Source organism: Python bivittatus, unplaced genomic scaffold (genome assembly GCF_059951505.1).
Source record: "Python bivittatus isolate LINGU-HERP-01145 unplaced genomic scaffold, Pbiv_v1 ctg000330_np1212, whole genome shotgun sequence".
Lineage (NCBI taxonomy): Eukaryota > Metazoa > Chordata > Lepidosauria > Squamata > Pythonidae > Python > Python bivittatus.
In genome coordinates this window covers 17,596,690-17,611,327 of record NW_028277058.1, presented here as the reverse complement: position 1 = coordinate 17,611,327, position 14,638 = coordinate 17,596,690, and the positions used below count along the sequence as shown (strand labels likewise).

Genomic DNA, 14,638 nt, shown 5'->3' with positions numbered 1-14,638 from the left:
AACGCCGATCCCGTAAAGCTGCGCAAGTGATGCAAAGGCGGAGAAGCGACCCACCAAATCATGACAGCGAGCGCCTCCGCTTGCTTTTGCGCTAGGAAGCACCGCCACGCTTCGCTCTCCTGCCCGCGCTTTCCTCCGGTCGTGTGGATGGGCCCTGAGATCCTGCAAACAGTTCTCACCACCACGCTGCTCAGAGTCAGGATAAATGGGCAGAGGTGACGAGCGGCACTGCTGGGGTGCACAAATGGGGTGTGCGAGAGGGTACTGGAATCCATGGGGAGCGGCCACAGTATTGCCAGACTTATGTGGAAACTGCAGCTGTGAATTCCTTATAACCTTTCCCCGACTTTGGGTGACTCATAGCGTCTTGGGCTAAATCCTGCCTTGTCGGTGCTCAGAGAGAGAGCCAATGCTGCCTTCTCTTGCAAGTTTCCTGCATCCAAAGTGACTTAGCTCAGGGGAGGGTCTCCTGCTTCTCATCCTCGTTCTCCCGTGGGGTGGGGGGTGGGGGTGATAGAAAAGGGAAAATGAAGTTGCTGTCCACACTTGATCTCTCCTTTCAAGAAATATAGGGCCATTTCAGACCAGGGGAGGCAGAATTAAACACCCTTTTTAGAGGATGTTTTGCAGAGAATATTTCTGCCCTGCTATCAGTGCCAGTTCCAATCCCTCCAAAGTTGTTTTAAACTGATTAGCTGTTGTTTTTATTGCCACCAACAAAAAGTGAAAAACACTCCTGTATGCCCACACCACCAAGCTGCAGCACAAAAGAAACCCCCGAAGCCCACAGTACTGCATCCTAGGTTGTAAAGGGAATTAAAATAAATGTCTTGCAGTGCCTGCCCCCCAATCCACATCCTTATTTCACATTGAATTTATTTGTCTGGCAGTCTGCAGCAGTTTCTGGGAGCTGGAAGAGTCAAGCCAGCACTGCTCTTGAAAGACCTGTTAGTGTTGCTGCAGCCAAAGTTCCAGGAGGCAAGAATTTCCACAAATGGAGAAACAGCATCACCCCAGAATGGCAGCATATCAAACAATTAAACTAGCCTCACATTGGTTTCAAGTATAAAACAGCTGAGCCAAAAATAAATTGGTTCAGCTGCTGAACAGAGACAGGGATGGATGTGGGAGTAATTCTAATGTGTTACATCACAGGAAGCTCTCTTTTGTTCATATCATTCTTACAGGCCTGTCTTCTCATCACCTTTTCTTCACGTCAAATTTAACTCCCCACTGCCCACCTTAGAATTTCCATGGGTTAAAATGTAATTGATTCAAATTTAGGTTTCTTCTGTTTGCATCGAGATATACATTTAAGTATTATGAGAGGTTTTTAGATAGATCAACCTCACTGATTTTACGCAAAGGTTATTCCAAGCGTTTTGTCAATATTAGCTACATCTGATATAAAAGAAACTGCCCATCCCATAGATTTTATGTATTCTTTTAATTCATAACTTGGAAGTACAATTTTCAGATGGAATTTTTCACACAGATGTTGTTATAGCTGTTTCAGATGTATTTATTTAGAGTAGGATTCAACACTGCCAAACTGCTTGGCAAATTTTCATTCCTGCTAGTCCACAAAACACGGGAGGTTAAATTAAATCCTTAGATCCTTAAATGATCCTTAAATGATCAAGAGGGATGGGGCTTCTGAATATCAGCTGAGAAACAGGGTTCTCCAGGCTGTAAATACCACCACCTGTCAATTAGATCCATGCCCCTCCTGGCTGGTTAAGGCAGCTCGGGAGGTAACATGTGGGAAGGTCCAGGCAATGGTGAATTCATCCTTGAGAGAGGGACTGTTTCCAGTGGCCTTTAAAAAGGCACTGGTACATCCCTCCTCAAGAAACCATCACTGGATCCCACCATACTGGACAATTTTCGTCCAGTCTCCCACCTTCCCTTTTTAGGGAAGGTGGTTGAGAAGGTGGCGGCGTTGCAGTTTCAGAGGATCCTGGATGAAATGGATTATCTGGACCCTTTTCAGTTGGATTTCAGGCCTGGATTTGGAACTGAAACAGAATTGCTCACACTCTTGGATGATCTCTGGTGGGAGCGGGACGGGGGTAGTGCATCCATCTTTGATCTTCTTGATCTCTCAGCAGCTTTCAATACCATTGACCATGGTATCCCTGGGGAGCTGGGGGATGGGTGGCACAGTTTTGTGCTGGTTCACCTCCTTCCTCCAAGGCCAGTCCCAATCGGTGTTGATAGGGAGCAAGAGGTCCAGCCCGCAGCCCCTCCCAGTCAGGCAGGGAGGGTCTGCTGCAGACCCCGTTGATGAAAGAATGTTGACTGGCGGGGTTCAGAAAGAGAGCCTTCTCTGCTGTGGCCCCCACCCTATGGAATACTCTCCCCCCAGAGGTGAGGCAGGCCCCAACTCTCTTGTCCTTCTAGAAAGCAGTCAAGACCTGGCTCTGCCAACTGGCATGTGGCAAAAAAAGGGGCAACCAACTCTGGGGGTGGCTAGCACCTTGAAGATGCTCCCATATGTTAACATTTTACTGATCATCAACATCTTGGAAGATATTATCTGAGTATGTGTCTGGTTTTTATTCTATTTTCATTGTATTTTATATTGTTTTTATTGTATTTTAATTAATATTTATTGATCTTTTATTGTGAACCACCCAGAGTCACTTTTTTGTGAGATGGGTGGTATCTAAATTTTAAATAAATAAATAAATAAATAAATAAATAAATAAATAAATTTCTCCACCCTTTCTACTCTACCATAGTAAAATTGCTATGGATGCCCCTGAAAATCAGCATCAAGGTGGGAGTGGATGACTGAATGTGTTCAAGAGTTCCTTCTTTTTCCCCCTAGTTCCTTGCAGAGAGTTTTTTCGTCCCCTTGGGGGAAAACTCTCCACAAGGATTAAAAGAAAGAAAAAACACTTGTCTGCAAGGGACTAAAGCTTAGTTCTTACCAGAGAGGTAAGAACTTTTCCCATTAGTCCCTTAGTCCCACTGAACCCATCCAAGTCCCCGTGGACCCTTAGGGTTCTGTGGAATCCAGTCTGAAAAACCCAAACATAAAAGATCATGATGACGATTGAACTTATACGTTATTTGTACTCTGTTTTTATATTCATATAAGCACTCAAGGCAGCTTAAAGCAATAAAACAAAATGTAACAAATAACATAAATATCATTACATTCTAAATCAAAATTAAAAGCAAGACAAGTAAAATCAGTTTAATAGTTAGACTGTTGTGGAAGTGGTACATGCTTGCCATTTTTCTGGTTGTGGAAAAGTTTAAGTAGTTCAGAAAATCTACAGATTTTTTTTCTGTCACAGCATCTGTGCTAATATACTCTATTTGTTGTATTATGGCCCATATGTCAAATTACTGATGGCATATAATACTATTTCTTTGTTTCTAAAGTTAGCTTAACAATTGATCCTTTTAACGCTAGCATGAAGAGCACAGAGTTTTCTTCAATAATGATATATTTTGTACATAATTATTATTGCCCATAGCTCTTTTTTGAGCTTAATCTTTTTCTGCTAAACAACTGGGATTAATTCTGCACTGGTTTATTATGCACATAACAAACCAATTAGATAAATCAGGAACTAGGAGCCTAAATCACTGAAATATTTGTGATACCCTTGTATGCAAATTGATAGATTATGCTTATATAGTTTGGGGTGGGGAGACCTTTCAGATTTTCACATTTCACCTTTTTTTGGATATTTGCATATGTTTTCTACTAAATTCATTTGGGTCCTACTAAGATACAGAGGTGTATGAATGAACAAATCACACCACTGTTTGATGCCTTTTTCATTTATTTCATAAATAAGTCATCCAATATGAGATGTGCCAGTATGAAAAAATAATAGACCCTCTGGTTCAGTTAGTTCAAAGGAACAACTTGGCCAAATGTGTGAATACTTCATTAAATACTTCAACCCTACCCTATTTAAATTTCACAAATGTTAAGTTTCCTCATCACAGTGAAGTTCTTACCACAGAGATTATTAAAAAAAAAATTACACCCTGATAATAAAAAATTCTGAAGACCTCTGTAAAAAGTCACTGATGCACATCAGTCTGGAAAAGATGTCTGCTTCAGGACATCCCATTTGTCAGGGCAGACTTGGCTAAATGGTCCCCAAACCAGACTGAACCAAAACTAAATAAAGATCAAGCTACTTGGTGTCTTCTAAGATGTTTGCCATTGCACTGAAACTATCCTGTTGAGTGCTTTGCTCAAAAATTTAGTATTTCAGTGGTAGTTGGCAAAATCATCTGAATCCATGGATGGCTTCTTCAAGTAATTCACTGGGTCCTTTAGCCAGTCTCTTATTCAGTCTATCTCACAAGGTTGTTGTTGTAGAGATAAAATGAAAGAATATAAGCTGCCTTGAGCTCATGTCAGAAGAACTTCAGCCTAGCAAAGGGGAATTGCCTTGGCATGAGATCAGGAATGTCATTGCCTTTAGCAACAAAGCTTGGGGCATGAGAAAAGAAAGGCTAAGACTTCTATGTACAAGGGGAAGGCATGAGGAAAGAACATGCAAGATTTGAAGTAGGACTAGATAGAAATTCTGTACCATCAATTCTGCCCACTGAGATAGACTGTTAACTATCTTTTACAGCTATAGTTCCAGGATTACAAGAAAGATTCCATTCCTAGCCATATTTGTCCACGTCTCTAGACAGTTATAGCCTACTTTGTAGGCTAATGTTAGGAAGCCTGACCATAACTGGAGGAAAAGCAGCATACACATCTGACAAGCAAATAAATAATGCAATGCAAAGAGGTGTTTCCCACTCCCTGCCTACCCCATCAACTAACTCAAGTAAACCGAAGATGGACAGGAGTCAAGAGAACATGTAATAGGCTGAACAGCCACAAGGTGTATGTACATCCTCATAAATAAATGTAATAAGTGTGCCGGACACCTAAAACATACTATGTCAAAAGGAATGTTCAAGACAGCATAAAGGCAAGTGATTTTATCTTCACAGGCCTTATTTGTGGCCTTCACTGCCATGCTATAGGCACAACTACATGCACTGATGGGTTTTCAATCAGCTCTTTGGAAAGTTTCACATCACTCAGCCACCTCCAAGCCTGTTTATGAGCTGCAGTTTCACAGAAAAGCAGGAAAAAGTTCAAACCCTACAGTGCCTGAGAATTAGCTTGCAAGTAGTTGCATCAGTGGCTGATTCTGTTTGCCCATTCCCTAGGTGCAGCAGGAGCTTTCACAGAATTACCAGCTCTGGCTTCTGAAAATTTCTCAGAGCATTCAAGAATCTACAAGATTCCATAAATATGGTCTGACAGCAGATTATCTTCATGAATGCCCAATACCTACAGGTAGGGAATAGTACAACGAGACCAAATTTCACCATACAGTAGTCTGGTCATGACAGTGGGGAAACTATAACCTGTCCAATATCCAGATCACTGTCCTTATGATCTTAGTCAAGAAACAAATTGAGGCTATGGGCTGCCATGTGCCTTGACTTGATGACAGCCTGAGACAGACTAAGGCTATTATAGAGGCATGAAATTCTGGGCTGACCTTCCTAAGTCAGCCTCTGGAATACTGTCCTTGAACAGTACACTTGAAACTACCTCAGTTGGCTTGATCAGGAGACTGTGGCAGACAAAGTGGCCAACATACCACCAGAATCCCCCATCTGATTGGTTGACAAGCCTCTGGAAGATGGGCCACCCAGTGCTGATGAGCACTATGACCACTTCTTCTCCAGCCATGAAAGAGCAAGCTGTTTGGCCTAAAGAAGATGCCTCCTTACTTGCCAGCTGATGGACATGCCCTCGGAATATTCGCCATCCAACCACCGGCTGACTTGAGGCCTGTGTTTGCTTCACTTGTTTAGAAAATGTATATGGCCACAGATGGCTCACAAAATAATAATAACAACAACGACAACAATAATAACCTCTAATCACAAAATAAAAACAAACCACATAGTCATACAATAGCCAAGGCAGCATAACAGACATACAACACAACTACGCCTTTACTGGGCTCAGCTAACACCCCTTACATTTAAAGTAGGCTGATGTAAAGGTAATGAATGGGGGAGATTTAAGGAGCTATGCAGGTGTGAACCTCAGAAATTTGGCTTCTGGGAGGAGTTAGTGTAAAATGTATAAATGTCCTCCAAGTGAGAGGTAGGAATTTCAAGGGTGGGATTGAAGTTGAGTCTGTTCAGCTTTTGTGCAGGTGAAGGTTGGGGGTCACTGGCCTGGGTGTTTGCTGTGCATCTCTCCTTAAACTCTCACTGCATAAAACTGATGAATAGCCTAGATATGTCATTATTCACAGCTTTTTCTTTGTTCCTTCTGTGGATTAAATAATCCAGAGGTTGGACTTCAGGAAAATAATTTCTTCTTTCTCTGCTACAGAACTAATTTCTTTTCTAAGCAGAAAAAAAAGCAGACCAGACTTCAGACAAGATAGCTTAAAGATGAACTTCTTAAAGCATACTAATACACAACTGAAAAGAAAATAGTACAGTTACTGACGCTGTTTCAGTCATTTGTGTGTTCTATGTCTCCCATCTATATAAATGTAAGTAAGGAATGATGAGATAAAATCAGTGCTGGAGATATTGGGAAATTGGAGTTGATTTGGAAATCTGGAATTGTTTGGAGGCAGGTCTGGACTCTTCTAAATGGAAGCTGAACCTGTATAAGCAACCTTTTTCATCAGGTTACTCGCCTTTCTCAAAGTTACTTTGATGAAGTAGTCCATATTTTTTTCAGGATTGTTAGCATATCTTCTCTTTGCAACATCGTTGTAGCAGCTTTCAGAAAAACTGTAAACAATGGGAAGCATATTGGTCTTTTAGCAGTGTTTAGGATCTGGTTACTGGTATGTCTGCCATCAGCCTTTCCTACAAAGAGCTAATCCTGCTTTTCACAAAGAAGTGGTTCATGAAGAAAGTGATGGAAAATGAAAGCTGAATTTGCTGCTGTGTTTAGGTAGTAAAACACTTAGAGTAAATCTGATACTAAGGTTGTCCTTAGTGGTCACTTTTTTCATTGCTAAAATCAATAGGCCATTCCTTCTTGTTGAAACAGTGCCATCCCACTGATGTCAATGGGACAGCAATTATAACTAAGAATGGAACCTGGCACAAACCTTTCTGCTGAGCTCTGCTTATGTCCCAAAGTCACACTGCACAGATGGTGTGACAAGCATTGGCAGCTGTTTTCCATTGTATAACTAGCTGGGCACAGTGTATCTCTGAAGGAAATTAGGAATAGCACAGAACTGCAGATCGTTCCTGGAAAATAGAAAACTTGATTACTTGTTCTACAGAGGTGTAGTCAAGGGTAAATGCAATGTTAAGCATTTTAGTCCAAAGAAACGGTATAATGGAAAACATAAAAAGAGGAAGCAAGTACAGTATGAGTGTATTAAAAGAAGTGAATTTCTATTTTGGAAATTCATATTTTACAAGTACTTTTTGTTAGTATTAGATTAAATTTACAAGGAAAAAAAGAAGTTCCAATTATATTTGAGTCTATTGGGAAGGTTAGCATGTAATACAAGTATATTATCCTTTCTACTGTGACAGTGTTATTTTATGAAAGTTTCCAGTTATGAAGCAACAGCATCAATGTTCAAAGGTGTTCTTTTTGTTCATTAAAAATTCTGACAGAATTAATCTGTTTGAATAGTAATAATAATCTTTCATGGGTTTCAACAAGTATCCTTCTTTTCCCCATCAAGTGTTCTTGAACCTGTTGCAGCATTCAGTCTATAGCATTTGAAATAGCCTGAAAGCTCTTGTGTGGAAGCCTGAAAAAATAAGATGTTGCTTTAATGATTCAGTCTTGGGAAAGACCGCCTTAAGGTGATGAAGACAGCAAATGTTATGTTCATGTTTGGTGCACGGTGAAGCACTGTTTGAAGATTAAATTCAAAGTGCCACACAGCAATATTTGATTCCTGTAAGGTAGCTTTTAGGTAAAGCACATTTACCTAAAATACTCTTAGGTAAAATTTAGAACATTGCATTTTTTTCATTAGCATTTCTTTTTCAAGGTAAAGAGATGCTGTGAGATGAGTAAGAAGAAGCATATAACCTGCCTTAAGAATCCCTGTTTTTTGAGTTATCAGTTCAGAATTAAATGTTGCACCATTTGCTAACACCATAAATGTTGGTGTGAATAAATAAGAATGCATCTTTCAGCTGGACAACTAAACAAGTTATTAAAGAGGAATGAAAATAATCTGGATGTATAAACAGTATTTAAACTTTCAGAATTGTTTTGGTCGCATTCAAAATGAATATTACTATTAGGAAGAAGGAGGATCCTGGATCCTGGGGTACTCTCTATACTAGCCTGCCCTATACCCACTAAGATGGACTGCTGCCCCAGGGTATGTTAAAAAACACCATAACATCACCATAGTGGAGTAATGTCAATTGCTATTTAGGTTTATTCTGTATGTGGAATGGAACAAAGCAATGTCATTTTCTTTTTGGCTCAGGCAAATCGTGTAGTCTGTTGTGATCATGCTGACAAAGTTCACAAATGATATGCTCTTAATAACATGTTTATTTTCTGTTGGGCATTCTGAAAATTCTTACTCGTAAATGACTAAGAGTGTAATAAAGTTGCTTGCTTTTTAATCTGACTCAGTGAGCATGAGTCTTACCAATAGTTGGTGCATTCCAAGAGCATGATTATTTGGTGACAATAATTCTCTGCAGGTGTTCCTGAAAAGAAAACACAGAAAGAAAATGGAATACATCCTCTGATTCTTCCCTTGTTCTAGGAAGTCTGTAAGGAATTTAACCTTTAACCATGTTTATATCCATGCAGCTGCTACATTTTTACCAGGGTAGACAACAATCTGCTATCTGCTACCCAACAATATTCTAGCCACCATGTCTTTTGTTTGTTAACCTAGGTTAACTTTGTGCCAAATCAGCACCCCTTTGTTGTTCATTAAAGCACATGTGTCTTTTTCAGGCTTGTAACTGGGTTAATGAACTACAAGTGCTATATTAATATAATAATATATGCCCAAAACAAATAAAACTTATTATGACTTTAATATGATGGCCTCATGTAAATACAATGGCTGAATTGCCATAACATGACCTACAAATTACCCCCATCCCATTTTTAGCCTAGTTTAAGTTGTTGTGAATACGCAGCATATGAGCAAGATGTATGGCAAAAAATGAACACACAGAAACACTATCATCAAATTCAGAATGGTTTTGTTTTAGGCAACCTTGCTCAATGTTGTGGAAAACACTCATGTTTTGTGAAGTGGGTTTCATACATCACTTACTGCATTTTTCATAAGCATTGGTAATAACTGTTAGGTTCATTTGATGGCAAAGTTGCCAGAGGATAAGGTTGTAGGGCAATTAAACCAACAGAACTCCGGCAGAAGAAAGGAGATAAGTGGCCCTCTCCCAAGGAAAAAAAAAAAGCATAAGAGGGCTTACAGCGTTATTTTTCTTCATTATCTTTTTGCTCACACAATGGACAACAGGAAAGTGGGTAGAGGCTCTTGGAGCTGTGAACTGTTAGTGAGAGAATTCCTTGGTGGTGAACAATCATACAAAAGTCCAAAGTGAGAAAGGCTATCTATGAAATGAATGAATCCCCCCCCCCATCCTATAATTCATATAATTATAGGTTGTTGGGGAAAAAATTGATACGGAGATATACAATTTATATATTTTTTTTAAAAAATGGGCAGAAAATTATGAAAGATGGGAAATGGCAGTCCAATCCTACATGCATTGACCTAGAATAAAATCTGTTGGGCTTGGTGAAACTTGCTTCTGAATACACATATACAAGATGGCCCAGTCTACAGTATATAACTTGACGTATAATTGGGTAAAAAATGCACAACTAATTATGGGAACATCTTTTCACTTCAAGGAAAATAAGCTGAGTCTAGTGAAACAAACCTTATTTATTATTGTATTTATTTATTTATTATCTTAGCCCTTGATATATTTACAAGCCATAGATTACTTATAAAAATACTACACATTATGATTTTTTGGATTACAGCAGCAACAACAAACTCGGCACTGGAATTCTTGCAAGAACCACATCATAAAACAGATTTGCCTTAATGGATAGCTTACACATGTTGATGGGCTTTACACTACATTTTTTCTTACATTTCACAAAATAAATACATGATTTCTAAAATTTTGCTTGCCTACTTATAGGAATTTCAAATTGTATTATTTTCAAAAGTTGTGTTTCAATTCAGATCTTTACCAACATTCCTAATTTCACAATGGAATGATTGTTGAGAAAAGACAAGGCCGTTTTGTTAGAGCTGCATTTATCACAGAACAATGATCAAAGTCCTCATATTAAAGTAGCAGGAGGGAAACTAGAGGCATATCAGAAAAGTAACAAATCAACAAATTATGAGTTGCATGGAATGAAGTGATGTGAAGAAGAAAGTTTCAGCATAAATAGCATGAGTTACACTAGATAATTGCTTCCCTGAAAAGAAAAAGAACTCCCCTATATCAAGAGAGATGGCATTTTTACAAATATGGGGTGGTGGGAAACTAGCCAAAAAGTGTTATGCAGCCTCTTCAATGGTGGTAATCATAATAACATGAACTAATATAAATATGGTTATATGCTGCATAATTACACCATCTTGCTATATATGCCAATAAATATATTTATTTATATTTGGCATATAGAAGAAGGTATTCTCTACTTTCTGCAATAGGAGGGAACACATTCTATTCATTCTACTTTCTAAAACTGTAATTTTCTCTAATACTCCTCATCATATGCATGGCTAAACCTAATACTTCTAACTGTTTTAAGGATATATTGACTCAAGTCAATTAAATGCCAGTGAAATCAATAGGCTCCTTATTGTTCTTACGGACTTAAATAGTCAATTGTATTATATATTTTAAAAAATTAATTCGATTGAAATATATATCCAGATTTTTTTTTAAAAAAAATACTAAAGTGGAATTATTCCATAATTAAGAGGCAGTATTATCAAATTATGTATCAGCAGAATTCAACTGTAACATGTAATTGTAACATGAATCCCATGGAAGTATGAAGCCTGCAAAATGGTTCTATTGTCTGTAAGTTTTGGAGTGCACTGTTCCATGTTCATTTTCTATGGTGTTTTAACTGTTTTAATTGTATTTAAACAGTTTTGCTTTTTAATTGTTTTATTTTTGTTTTAATTCTGCATGCCACCCAGAGTCACATATGTGAGATGGGTAGTTATATGAATAAATAAAAAAGACATTTAGTCAAGGGATTTATAGAATCCAAGTTCAAATTAAAGTTGTTGGTTTTTTCCTTCTCACAAATATATGAATGCCTATTCTGGAGAATCTAATTGATGTAAAGAATGAAAAATAAATGATGCTTTTGATTTACTTCTAAGACAGATATACTGGGCTATGATTAGTATTAAAACAGATCTATTAGACTGTTATGCAGCTAAATTAATTACTATTGAACTCCCATTTGGCCAGATGCTTTCTGTGCTAACTCCGAGCAAAATAATTCTGATTTGTATGAACCTCCAATTGGTTTCTTTCAAGTTTGTCATTTAAACATGTATTGACAGAGTCTATTAAAAAACAGTTCTTTAAAAAAATATTTAAAGTATTTAACTGATGTTGCATGTTCAGACAGTAGAAAAGTTAAGATAAGCCATGACAAAATTTAATATATAGTGTAAGTTACTACCATGATAAATAATAAACCTTTCCTCTAGAACAGTGTTTTTCAACCTTGGCAACTTTAAGATGTATGGACTTCAACTCCCAGAATTCCCCAGCCACCTTTGTTCAGCAACCATTCAAAGTTATGACAGCACTGAAAAAATGGACTTACAACCGGTCCTTGGCTGTCGCAGCATCCCCACAATCATGTCATCAAAATTTGGGGGCTTGGCAACCAGTCCGCATTTATGACTGTCACAGCATCCTGCAGTCATGTTCTCTGCCCTGCAGAAACTGCCTCCACTTCAACTCCCCCCACCCGCCTATCTCCCTCCCCCCCATCTCTGCCATTTTGGCCACCCTGCATAGCATGGGCAAAATGAAGAGGCTGCTGTATTCTACCACCACTACCTACCCACTTCTGCTCCCTGCTCCCCACCTCTGCCACACCCCCCCCCCCAGCTGGCCTTCATCATCATCTTTACCTCATCTCCCCTACACTGGGATTGCCAATGCCTCCTCAAATAATTCTCTTTATTAGTTTTTGTGAGCTTATTTTGTTTCTGAAGTGGTAGAGGATGCTATCTGATGTTGGTCAGCCACCACTTAACAAAATCAGTGCAAGTACACCACATTCCACCCATAAGAATGTCTCATAATTCTCGCGAATTTGAATCGAAGTTTATAAGGGAAGAAAAGCAGGATTTTATTTTTCTGGATAGGGCTAACATAAATATTGGTGCATTTTTAAGAAGTTTTCTGATCCCAATTTTGCATTTTTAAATTTATTAAATTTCTGCTGGAACATGTGGGATCAATGGGAAGAATGGGGGCGGATCTAGAAGATGTGGTTCTCTTCCTCTTCCAGAGAGCCATCACTGAACTTCACATGAATATACAGTTATAATACATAGTAATTAATAGAGAGAATAATAAGGGTATTGACTATAGCAGCAGAATGTCAAACACATGAAGTTCAGACCAAGAGGCCATGAGTCCTCTTTCTGTTAATCTGCTAATAAGATTAACAATTAATTACTAATTATTTATTAATTACTAATAAGATTAGCAGATTAAGTCACTGACTCCCTTTTAATCTGCTAATCAGGAATTGCAGTTAGAGGCTTTTCCATCTGGACCATTTAACTCCTTTAGTTTTGGAGTAAGACATCTTCCTGCCTGAGACTAAAATACAAATGGTGACCCCAGTGGTGACTCCTCACCAATCAAGGTTTATAATATTCAAGACCAATCAAATTATTTTGGCATCAAAAGTGGAAAATCCACAGGGGTGTTTCCTTCGTGGCTGTAATGCATCAATAAAATTAATGACACTTCCAAAATCAGCTGCTTGAGATATTTACCTTGCTCACCTAACGATTGGCTCACATTTAAAACTATCACAGTCTTGTACAGTCTGATCCATATTATTCCCTAAATTTGTATGGCAGTATTCTGGTTCACTAGATTTTTTTTTACTAAGTAAAAAAGACCTGTACAATCTACATCTATATTCATTTGTAATTCTTTCTTACCTGGCTTTCTACATTCCAGAATATATTCCACAATATAAGAAACCCAAATGTTTTCACATTGTTCATCTATATTTTGATAGATTTCTCTCCCATATATGCACACTTCCCTGTGAGCCTGTAATAAAAGACTACATATCTATTTACAACTGCTATAAGAAGAACATGTCTGACAAGAAATCAGATTTAAAAATCAGACAGTTGGGGGGGGGGCGGTGGTAGGGGTTGGTTTCTGATTGTATTAGTCAAACTTTAAACCAAGTGCATGTAACCTGATCTGAAAATTTATGTGATTTTTATACTGTATCAGTCCTTCTACTACAGAATCCCTGTTTCACTCTTCCTTGTGCTGTTTCAGGTCTTTGTTCTTTATATTTAGCTGCCAAAAGACTCTACCTCATATTGACTGAGTAACATACATTATTAAAATGCTAACACCACGTGGAGAGCAGTCATATGAAGCTATGTCCATAGCAGTGATGTTATACTACTAGAGTTGTTCAAACTGGCATGAAAACAATAATCCATGTGATCTAGTTGTCAGTGTTCTTTCCCATTATTTCTAAATGTACAGCTCGATTGCACCAAATATGACCTTACTGCAGGACTGGCTCCATTTCATATCACTCACTAAGGTAATTGCTCTTCTGTATAGATTGCCTGAGATTCTTGTATATCATAATAAACATGCCCTGCAAAAACACTTCAGAATTAACAGCTCTACCATATGCTATTTGATAAGGGAGTTTCTAAATTTTTCCTATTGTGAAATGAATGCCCACCTGCCCATCACATATGGAGCAACTGTAATAAAGGAAAAATGGGGAGAGAAATTTAAGTAAAAATAATCCAAGTAGTCTAATAGTCAGAATCAATTTAGTAAACGCAAAATTGATTGTCTATTACAATTTAAATGTAAAGTTTTATAGTCAGAACAAAGCATGAAATAAATTAACCAGGGACTAGATTGTTACATTCTGGCTCATATTAGCATAGTTAATTATGTTTCATTGTAAAGTTCCCCTGAGCTCAAGGTGGAATGCTTGCTTCCATGCATACAGAACTATATTCTTCCTGGCATACCAGTCCTGCATTTTGAACAATATATTATAGAACCATAAGCGGAAAATGGCAGGTTGGATTTTGTTCTTCTAAGATGCTGTACATTGATTATTTTCTTTTATGTGAGAAGACTCTATTGTATAAAACCATGGAGTTTTAATCAGGTTTCTATACCCTGAGGAGTATGCAACTCTGTATGCAATTTGTTCACAAATTCATAATATTGCCCCAAGTGTCAAAGTACATTTTAATAAAATAAACCATTTGAGAGAATATGGAACAAACCCTATTATAATTTTAAATAAAGTATCATATAAGTATTTATATAACACAGC

The 14,638-nt window shown here is 38.0% G+C and overlaps 1 long non-coding RNA gene across 3 annotated transcripts in view; it reads left to right on the top strand.

Moving 5' to 3' along the window:
• The window catches only part of LOC148215906 (uncharacterized), a 75,418-nt gene that overhangs the window by 1,431 nt on the left and 59,349 nt on the right, over positions 1–14,638 (top strand). The window lies entirely within an intron of this gene.